At 50.2% G+C, this 6,782-nt stretch overlaps 1 pseudogene; it reads left to right on the forward strand.

Moving 5' to 3' along the window:
• LOC139275509 (octapeptide-repeat protein T2-like) overlaps nt 1-918 on the forward strand; it is a 4,731-nt pseudogene extending 3,813 nt beyond the window's left edge.
• Nucleotides 919-6,782: the final 5,864 nt, after the last annotated feature.

Here is a 6,782-nt window from a genome sequence, read left to right on the forward strand (position 1 = left end):
AGAGAGAGAGAGAGAGAGGGGGATGTGTGAGAGAGTGAGGGAGAGAGAGAGTGAGGGAATGTCTGAGAGAGAGAGAGAGAGAGAGAGTGAGGGAATGTGAGAGAGAGAGAGAGTGAGGGAGTGTGTGAGAGAGAGAGAGTGAGGGAATGTGTGAGAGCGAGAGAGAGTGAGGGAATGTGTTAGAGCGAGACAGAGTGAGGGAATGTGTGTGAGAGAGAGAGAGTGAGGGAATGTGAGAGAGAGAGAGAGTGAGGGAGTGTGTGAGAGAGAGAGAGAGCGAGAGAATGTGTGAGAGAGAGAGTGAGAGAGAGAGAGTGAGGGAATGTGTGAGAGAGAGAGTGAGAGAGATAGAGTGAGGGAATGTGTGTGTGTGAGAGAGAGTGAGAGGGAATATGAGCGAGAGAGAGAGCGAGAGAGAGTGAGGGAGTGTGAGAAAGAGAGAGAGTGAGGGAATGTGTGAGAGAGAGAGAGGGAGGGAATGTGTGAGAGAGAGAGTGAGGGAATGTGTGAGAGAGAGAGTGAGGGAATGTGTGTGTGTGAGAGAGAGTGAGAGGGAATATGAGCGAGAGAGAGAGAGAGAGAGGGGATGTGTGAGAGAGAGTGAGAGAGAGAGAGGGGGAATGTGTGAGAGGGTTAAAGTGTGTAAGCGAGAATGAGGGAGTGTGTGAGAGAGAGAGAGAGAGAGGGAATGTGTGAGAGAGTGAGAGTGAGGGAGTGTGTGAGAGAGAGAATGAGGGAATGTGTGAGAGAGAGAGAGAGAGGGAATGTGTGAGAGAGAGAGTGAGGGAATGTGTGAGAGAGAGAGTGAGGGAATGTGTGTGTGTGAGAGAGAGTGAGAGGGAATATGAGCGAGAGAGAGAGAGAGAGAGAGAGGGGATGTGTGAGAGAGAGTGAGAGAGAGAGAGGGGGAATGTGTGAAAGGGTTAAAGTGAGGGAATGTAAGAAAGAGAGAATGAGGGAATATGTGAGAGAGAGAGAGTGAATATGTGAAGAGAGAGAGTGAGGGGATGTGTGAGTGGGAGAGAGAGAGTAAGGGAATATGTGAGAGAGGGGGAGTGAGGGAGTGTGTGAGAGAGAGAGAGTGAGATAGAGAGAATGAGGGAATGTGTGTGAGAGAGGGAGAGTGAGAGAGAGAAAGAGAGAGAGGGAATGTGTGAGAGACAGAGTGAGGGAATGTGTGAGAGAGAGAGAGTGAGAGAGAGTGAGAGAGGGAATGTGTGAGAGAACAAGAGTGAGGGAATGAGGGTGAGTGAGAGAGAGAGGGGATGTGTGTGAGAGAGAATGAGAGAGAGAGAGAGTGAGGAAATGCGTGAGAGAATGAGAGTGAGGGAAAGTGTGTGAGAGAGAGGGAATGTGTGTGAGAGAGAGAGAGTATGTGTGAGAGAGAGAGAGAGCAAGGGAATGTGTGGGAGAGAGAGCAAGGGAATGTGGGAGATAGAGAGGGAATGAGGGAATGTGTGAGAGAAAGGGAGTGAGGGAATGTGTGAAGAGAGGGAGCGAGGGAATGTGAGAGAGTGAGAGATTGAGGGAATGTGTGAGAGATAGAGAAAGAGTGTGTAAAGTCCTGTCCCCTCAGTACAGATTCACACAAGGCATGCAGTGAAGTCAAGGTCACTCTGGACCTGCACCTTTATGTCACAGCTCTGGAATGCTGCACTTGCCTGAGACCTGTCCTTATATACCTCTCTCTTGCAAGTGCACCCCTGGATGGTAAGGTATGCTGGTGGTTACAGGTCATATCTTATTACAGTCATGTATAGCATGTTAGGATACAGTTATATATAATAATGTAAGATACATGACATCACCCTCCCCCAAGGTCTTATTGCCTTTATAGGTTCAGTCTCTCAGGTGGTCTACGCTCTCGCGTGGAGCGTCTGAGTTGTGGTTCAGTTGTTTGCCTTGGTGTCTGTTTTTCTTTGGGTGTGGTTGCTGGTATCTCGCCTGAGCTGTCTGTTTCGATTGGTGTGATTGTTGTTGACTCGCCTGGACTGTCTGTTGGGATTGCCCTTTCCTCAGGTTGTTCCCTCTGTCTGTCCACCAGTGTGGTGCGAGTTCCACATTGTAGTCTGCCTCTGGTTCCGCAGTGTTGTTGGTAAATCTGCTTTTGACTTGGTCTACATGCCTCCGGCAGGTTTTGCCATTGTCCATTTGTACTACCAGTAGCCTGTTTCTTTCCTTGCCCGTTGCTGTCCCTGCAAGCCATTTGGGACCCCTGCCATAGTTTAGTACAAACACTTTGTCCCCTATCTCATTCCATCTCCCCCTCGAATTTCTGTCATGGTACTCAGTCAGCTTACGGCGCTTTGCCTCAACGATTTCGTGCATGTTTGGGAGGATTAATGAGAGCCTTGTTTTTAAAGTCCTTTTCATCAACGGTTGCGCGGGGGGGGATCCCAGTCAGTGAGTGCGGACGAGATCTGTATGCCAGCAGCAGTCGCGACAGGCGACCCTGCAGCGTGGGACCTTGGATTTTAAGCATGCCTTGTTTAATGATTTGCACTGCTCTCTCCGCCTGGCCATTGGAGGCCGGCTTGAACGGTGTCGTCTTGACGTGATTTATGCCGTGGTCAATTATAAAATCTTGGAATTCTGCGCTGGTGAAGCACGGACCATTGTCACTGACCAATATGTCAGGGATTCCGTGCGTTGCAAACATGGTTGCGAGGCTCTCCACAGTGGTAGAGGTTGTGCTCGAGTTTAAAATGGTGCACTCGATCCACTTTGAAAATACATCTACAACTATGAGGAACATTTTGCCCATGAATGGGCCCGCATAGTCTACGTGCACCCGCAACCACGGTTTGGTAGGCCAGGGGCTCAGTGGTGCCTCCCTGGGGGCATTGCTGAGTTGGGCACAAATGGTGCACCTTCGGACGCAGAGCTCCAAGTCCGCGTCAATACCAGGCCACCAGACGTGGGATCTGGCTATGGCCTTCATGAGAACGATCCCCGGTTGCTCGCGGTGGAGCTCCCGGACAAATGCCTCTCTGCCTCGCAGAGGCATGACTACTCGGCTGCCCCACATCAGGCAGTCTGCTTATAGTGATAGCTCATGCCTGCGCCTGTGAAAGGGTTTTAATTCCTCAGGGCAGGCATCGCGAGCCTCTGCCCAGTCACCGGTTAGGACACATCTTTTTACTAAGGATAACGTGGGGTCGCTGGCCGTCCAGGCTCTGATTTGGCGAGCCGTCATGGGCGAACCTGTGGACTCAAAGGCATTGATTGCCATGACAATCTCACAGTCCTGTTCATCAGACCCTTCTGTGGTCGCCAGGGATAGCCTGCTGAGTGCATCGGCACAGTTGTCTGTGCCTGGTCTGTGCCTTATGGTATAGTCATAGGATGCCAGCATAAGTGCCCACCGTTGAATTTGCGCCGAGGCATTGGCGTTTATTGCCTTGCTCTCGGATAGGAGGGACGTGAGGGGCTTGTGGTCGGTTTCTAACGCGAACTTGGCCCCGAAGAGGTATTGGGGCATCTTTTTGACACCGTACACGCACGCGAGCGCCTCCTTCTCTATCATTCCGTACCCGCGCTCTGCCCACGAAAGTGACCTGGAGGCATAAGCTATGGGTTGTAATTTGCCCGCACTATTGACATGTTGCAAAATGCACCCGACCCCATACGCTGACGCATCGCATGTGAGAACTAGCTTTTTACCTGCGTCAAAGAAAGTCAAAACACTGTTGGAACACAGAAGGTTGCGTGCCTTATTGAAGGCATATTCCTGGGCGTCCTCCAAAACCAATCGCACCCGTTTCTGAGTAGCACATGGAGAGGCTCCAGCAGCGTGCTTAAGTTCTGCATAAAGTTCTCAAAGTAATTGAGTAGCCCGAGAAAGGCTGAGACATTGCGGGGCCTGGGTGCCTGGCGAATTGCTTCTGTTTTGGACTCTGTTGGGCGGATTCCATCAGCGGCAATCCTTCTGCCCAAAAATTCAACCTCGGGTGTGAGAAACAGGCACTTGGATTTCTTGACTCGTAGGCCTACCCGATCCAACCGCTTTAGTACTTCCTCCAAATTACAGAGATTGGAGTCGGTGTCCCTGCCCGTGATAAGTATGTCGTCTTGAAATACAACCGTCCCCGGGATGGACTTGAGCAGACTCTCCATGTTGCGCTGGAATATGGCAGCTGCCGACCTGATGCCGAATGGGCATCGATTGTACATGAAAAGGCCTCAATGTGTGTTGATGGTGGTGAGTAGCTTGGATTCCTCGGTCAATTCTTGCGTCATATACGCAGATGTGAGGTCTAATTTTGAGAAAAGTTTACCTCCAGTCAATGTGGCAAATAAGTCCTCCGCTCTGGGCAGCGGGTACTGGTCCTGTAGGGAGACTCTGTTTATGGTAGATTTGTAATCCCCACAGATTCGTACGGATCCATCAGGCTTCATGACTGGGACGATGGGACTTGCCCAGTCGCTAAATTTCACAGGTGATATAATGCCTTCCCGCAGAAGCCTGTCTAGTTCGTGTTCAATCTTTTCCCTCAACACATAGGGTACAGCTCTGGCCTTGTGATGGACCGGTCTAGCATCCTGTGTGATGTAGATTTTGACTTTGGCCCCTTTGAAAGTGCCCACACCTGGCTGAAAGAGATGTTCAAATCGCTTTATAACTGTTGAGCAGGAGGTCCGTTCCTCTAATGACATGGCATGGACATCATCCCATTTCCAGTTTAGTTTTGCCAGCCAGCTTCTTCCCAGCAATGCTGGGGAGTCTCCGGGGACAATCCACAGGGGAAGTCGGTTCACTGTCCCTTTGTGTGTTACAGAGAGCATGGCGCTGCCGAGGACTGGTACGATTTCTTTGGTATAGGTCCTTAGTGTGGTGTCAACCCTTGTGAGTTTTGGTCTGTCTCTTTTATGCGGCCACAGTTGTTCAAATTGTTGAGCGCCCATGAGAGATTGACTCGCTCCCGTATCTAGCTCCATGTTGACAGATATCCCGTTGAGTAGGACCCTCATCATTATAGGAGACGTCCTGTTGTAGGAGCAGCGGCCATTGATCGTGTTGACCCGCTGTACACCGGTGTCCCGGGTACTGGCCCCACCGTCTTCTGGTCCGCTTTCCGACCCATCCGATTCGTATACCAGCCGAGCTGCCATTTTTTTGCACATGCGGGCCAAATGCCCTGTATATTCACAGTTCCTGCAAACAGCCTGCTGAAATCGACATCCCCTTGACGAGTGCCCACCCCCCACACATCCAACACAAACCTGTTCCATTGTTCAAAGAGTTTCCAAAGAATGAGCTGCGTCTGGCTGATCTCTCTTGAGCTTCTCTCAGTTTGTAGTTGATTGCATGCATTGTGGGTTGATGAGGTGTGAACGGCCGTTCCTGTGGCCCTTGATGGCTTCTGCCTGCTGCCGAGAGCCTGTTCTCCCGGTTTTGTCTGTTTGTGAGGGCAGCAGCTTGTTTAGTGCTGTGAACTTCTTGTTCCAATATTTCATTAGTTGTCGTACCTGCATTGTAAATCAACCTCGTTTCTTCTTCCCCTACCAAGAATGTCTGTGCAACCAGTGCTGCTGCCTCTAAGGTCAGGTTCTTGGTCTCTGTGAGCTTTCGGAATATGCCTGCGTGGCCTATTCCTTCAATGAAAAAGTTTCTCAGCATTTCTCTCCTCAGTTCATCGGAGAACTCACATAAACTAGCCAACCTCCGAAGTTCCGCCACGAAGTCGGGTATGCTCTGGCCCACACAGCGTCTGTAGTTGTAGAACCTGTGTCTGGCCATGTGTAGGCTGCTCGCTGGCTTCAGGTGGTCTCTTACCAGTGTGCTCAATTCTTCAAACGACTTGCTTGCTGGTTTCTCGGGTGCCAACAGATCCTTCATTAAAGCGTATGTTTTCGAGCCACAGCTGGTCAAGAGATGGGCTCTTCCCTTGTCTGCCTTATCATCGCCTAACCAGTCTTTGGTTACAAAGCTTTGCTGGAGCCTTTCTATAAAGTCCTCCCAATTGTCTCCCGCATTGTACTTTTCATCTGATCCGTTGTTCGCCATTCTGTGGATTCTGTAATCCCGTAACCCGTCGCCACTGTAAAGTCCTGTCCCCTCAGTACAGATTCACACGAGGCATGTAGTGAAGTCAAGGTCACTCTGGACCTGCACCTTTATTTCACAGCTCTGGAATGCTGCACTTGTCTGAGACCTGCCCTTATATACCTGTCTCTTGCAAGTGCACCCTGGTGGTAAGGTATGCTGGTGGTTACAGGTCATATCTTATTACAGTCATGTAAAGCATGTTAGGATACAGTTATATATAATAATGTAAGATACATGACAGAGTGAGAGAGAGTGAGGGAATGTGTGAGAGAGAGAGAGAGTCAAGGAATGTGGTTTAGAGAGAGAGGGAGAGTGAGGGGATGTGTGAGAGAGAGAGGGAGTGAGGGAATGTGTGAGAGAGAGAGAAAGGGAGTGAGGAAAGTGTGAGAGAGAGAGAGCGAGGGAATGTGTGAGAGAGAGAGAGAGGGAATATGAGAGTGAGAGAGAGAGAGAGAGAGAGGATGTGTGAAAGAGAGTGAGAGAAAGAAGGAACGTGTGAGAGAGAGAGAGAGAGAGAGAGAGAGAGTGAGGGAATGTGTGAGAGAGAGAGTGAGGGAATGTTAGAGAGAGAGTGAGGGAATGTGAGAGAGAGAGTGAGGGAATGTGTGAGAGAGAAAGAGAGTGAGAGAGAGAGTGAGGGTATGTGTGAGAGTGAGAGAATGAGGGAATGTGAGAGAGAGAGAGTGAGGGAATGTGTGTGAGAGAGAGAGAGAGAGTGAGGGAATGTGTGTGA

This window comes from Pristiophorus japonicus, chromosome 11 (assembly GCF_044704955.1).
Source record: "Pristiophorus japonicus isolate sPriJap1 chromosome 11, sPriJap1.hap1, whole genome shotgun sequence".
NCBI lineage: Eukaryota > Metazoa > Chordata > Chondrichthyes > Pristiophoridae > Pristiophorus > Pristiophorus japonicus.